The sequence below is a fragment of the Mobula birostris genome, chromosome 7 (genome assembly GCF_030028105.1).
Source record: "Mobula birostris isolate sMobBir1 chromosome 7, sMobBir1.hap1, whole genome shotgun sequence".
Classification (NCBI taxonomy): Eukaryota; Metazoa; Chordata; class Chondrichthyes; order Myliobatiformes; family Myliobatidae; genus Mobula; species Mobula birostris.
In genome coordinates, this window is record NC_092376.1 from 55,459,036 (window position 1) to 55,463,350 (window position 4,315).

A 4,315-nucleotide genomic window follows, 5' to 3' on the forward strand; every position below is an offset into this window, starting at 1 on the left:
CTGGCAACATGCATTAAATAAGGCGGACTAATTTGGTAATGCGTTCAATTCAAATTGAATGTATTTCAAGCTACTTTAGATTGTTAACAGATGTCTGTATGATGTGTACCATAAAGAATTTGGTGACACTGTATTTGGATCCAACTTTTAAAAAAAAATCTGTGCCACATTTGCAATTTAAAATGAATACTCAACATTAATACATATTGGTTTTCTGTAATCTTTCACTAATTGTCAAGCAAGCTGATACTCAATTCACATAAATATGAACATAATACCAGGTTAAATGCATAGCTTACTCTAAATTCAATTTGTTTTATAATTATAAGCACACAATTATCACATGATATACTACTTAAATTACTTCGCAAACAACAGGAATTCTGCAGATGCTGGAAATTCAAGCAACACACATCAAAGTTGCTGGTGAACGCAGCAGGCCAGGCAGCATCTGTAGGAAGAGGTGCAGTCGACTTTTCAGGCCGAGACCCTTCGTCAGGACTAACTGAAGGAAGAGTGAGTAAGAGATTTGAAAGTTGGAGGGGGAGGGGGAGATCCAAAATGATAGGAGAAGACAGGAGGGGGAGGGATGGAGCCAAGAGCTGGACAGGTGATAGGCAAAAGGGGATACGAGAGGATCATGGGACAGGAGGTCCGGGAAGAAAGACGGGGGGGGGGGGGACACCCAGAGGATGGGCAAGAGGTATATTCAGAGGGACAGAGGGAGAAAAAGGAGAGTGAGAGAAAGAATGTGTGCATAAAAATAAGTAATAGATGGGGTACGAGGGGGAGGTGGGGCCTTAGCGGAAGTTTGAGAAGTCGATGTTCATGCCATCAGGTTGGAGGCTACCCAGATGGAATATAAGGTGTTGTTCCTCCAACCTGAGTGTGGCAGTATATCACCCCAATATTACTGCGTCCGGTGCTCCCGATGTGGCCTTTTATATATTGGCGAGACCTGACGCAGACTGGGAGACCGCTTTGCTGAACATCTACGCTCTGCCCGCCAGAGAAAGCAGGATCTCCCAGTGGTCACACATTTTAATTCCACATCCCATTCCCATTCTGACATGTCTATCCACGGCCTCCTCTACTGTAAAGATGAAGTCACACTCAGGTTGGAGGAACAACACCTTATATTCCGTCTGGGTAGCCTCCAACCTGATGGCATGAACATTGACTTCTCTAACTTCCGCTAAGGCCCCACCTCCCCCTCGTACCCCATCTGTTACTTATTTTTATGCACACATTCTTTCTCTCACTCTCCTTTTTCTCCCTCTGTCCCTCTGAATATACCTCTTTCTCATCCTCTGGGTCGCCCCCCCTTGTCTTTCTTCCCGGACCTCCTGTCCCATGATCCTCTCGTATCCCTTTTGCCTATCACCTGTCCAGCTCTTGGCTCCATCCCTCCCCCTCCTGTCTTCTCCTATCATTTTGGATCTCCCCCTCCCTCTCCAACTTTCAAATCCCTTACTCACTCTTCCTTCAGTTAGTCCTGACGAAGGGTCTCCGCCTGAAACGTCGACTGCACCTCTTCCTACAGATGCTGCCTGGCCTGCTGCGTTCACCAGCAACTTTGATGTGTGTTACTTAAATTACTTACTACTTAGCCTAAAAAAAGACCATATACATTATCTGCTGCAGCCTGTTCCATCAGTTCAAATGGGATATGTCATGATATCAGGTTATAGTTTACACAAAATTATCTCCAGTTTCTCTGAAAACTGAACTTATAGATCTAATACTGCATCAGCTTCCCAGATCAGAGGAAACATGCATATTAGAGTCAGCAAACTACTACTACTCAACCATTTTACATTAAATTTTTTGGATAAATTGGAACATATAATATTTTGCAAATTATAATTATCTTAGATATCTCAGATTACAGAATACATCTACTTCGATTTGTGAGATAATGCATGCAGCTGCACACGGAGAGCATAAAAATCTCTTTTCACCCGACACAAACATCAATTTCAGTAAAGTACCTTAATGCCATATACCAGGTAAACTTTGGATACAAAATGACATTTCTTCGTAAAAAGTTCAACCCCTCTCCACAACACTTATTCCTTGTTTAGCAAGAATACATATTATATGCTTAATGCTTCTCATGTGAAAAGGTCATGTCTAGTAAACAACAATGAATTCCAATAGTATTTTGGTCATGTGGTTTCAAAATAATAAAAAGTTCCATATTTGTTTTTTCCTTTGCACTAATTTGAAGGTAAAACAGTGTTTTGGGGTTTACTAACACTTCCATTTCCATGTTTTGAAAGTCACTGCTTTTAAGCTCCTTTTCATAGAAAGTTGGCATATAAAGAGGCTGGCAGGACAATAGATTGGTACACTAAGAGTCTTTCACTGGATACAAAGAAAAGTCGATTCACAGGATAAGAAGTGAATTATTAAAACATATACCTGTACAAGTTTAATAGGACTTTGGATGATAACATAATTTTCTTTGAATCTTTAGAAACAGCTGGAGATGTCTTTGGTAGGATAGCAATTTTAACCCCTCTGTTCATTAGTCTGATAAATCTGTACTTACAGCAGGTAATTATAAGATTACAAGTACCTGTGGAATCCGAGGAAAAGAGAATTCAAATTTAAATACATTTTTGGAAGCAGTCAGTATATAATTTAAAGTACATTTATTATCAAAGTATGTATGTAATATAAAACTACATGTATGTATGCTATATAATGAGGTACAAGATTTGTCTCCTTACAAGCAGCCACACAACAAAGAAACCAAATAGAATCCATTTAAAAAAAAGACTATCAAACACCCAATATGTGCAAGAAAAACCATACAAATAATACAAGTAAGCAAATAACATCCAGAACTGGAGTTCACAAACATGAGTCCACAGCCACAAAACCAGCCAATTCAGGAGCCCCTTAGCTGCAGGCTGCAGCCCCAGTTCAGCACAGAGACAAGTCAGCTTTGCACAGCAGCAAGCTGAACACCATCTTGTCTTCTGCTGAGCGAATGCTGGAGAGCAGCACCGATTGCAGCCTATATACCATGCCACACCTCCACTCCACTCCAGCGACTCTGATGCCTCCCTTCTTGGCGGCTGCAAACAGGCAACACCTGTCCCTCACCATGACCAAGACCACGCAACTCCTCTGCCAAACTAAGTCGATTTGTACTAGGTAGAGGTACAGAGATATATATATTTGCAGATTCATCTGTATGTTCTAACTGAACAGGTGCTGGTAGGAAAAGCATTAAATATAAAGAAGATTTCAGATTTTATATATGGGGCAACCGGCTTTGAATGTCTGCAAATTAGTAAGGCTGCAGTGGATTAGGGAGCATGTTTGTGATTCAATGCTGCAGGATTAGATTAGATTATGAGGACACGCAGTCCTCTTTTATTGTCCTTTAGTAATGCATGCATTAAGAAATGATACAATATTCCTCCGGTGTGATATCACAAAAACACAGGAGAGGCCAAGACTGAAAAATTGACAAAAACCACATAATTATAACATATAGTTACAACAGTGCAAGCAATACCATAACTTGATGAAGAACAGGATGTGAGCACGGTAAAAAGTTCAAAGTCTCTCGAAAGTCCCACATCTCACGCAGATGAGAGAAGGAAGAAAACTCTCCCTGCCATACCCGACCACAGTCCGACTCTGAGTTGTCCAAAAACATCAAGCTCCAACCAGCCCTCTGACATCAAGCACCGAGCACCATCTCTGCCGAACGCTTCGGCCCCAGCTCCAGTCGCCAGCAGCAGGAAAAGCCAAGGATTTTGGGGCCTTCCCTCCGGAGATTCTCGATTGCACAGTAGCAGCGTCAGCGAAGCGGGCATTTCAGAAGTTACTCCAGATGTTCCTCCGTGCTCTCACGGCTGTCTCCATCAAATCAGGATTGTGCACGGCCCCTATTTTACAGATACGATATCATACGAGATAGATGCCAGAAGGAAGACTGTCAGAGTAGGATCGACTGAAGAAAAAAAGACAACTTCATTGCTTAAGTAAATGTATTATTATTTTAAAAAGATGAAGTTTATGAAAATGATGACTGGGAAAAGGGCCCAGGAGTAGGTTGACAGTACCTCATTCACATTGCATCACAAGTATAGGCATAATGTGATCCATGATTTCTTTCTTAGCTTCATTTTTTTAAAAAATGGCATCATATGACCTCTAGCAAATTCTTTAGAAAAGAACAGACTTTAGAAAACAAAAAGATGTGCAGTTATGTGGTTTGTAGAAGTTGGGAGTACAGTATATGAAAGGGTATAAATGATTTGAGAGCAAATTGTAAAATTATGACATTTTAAAT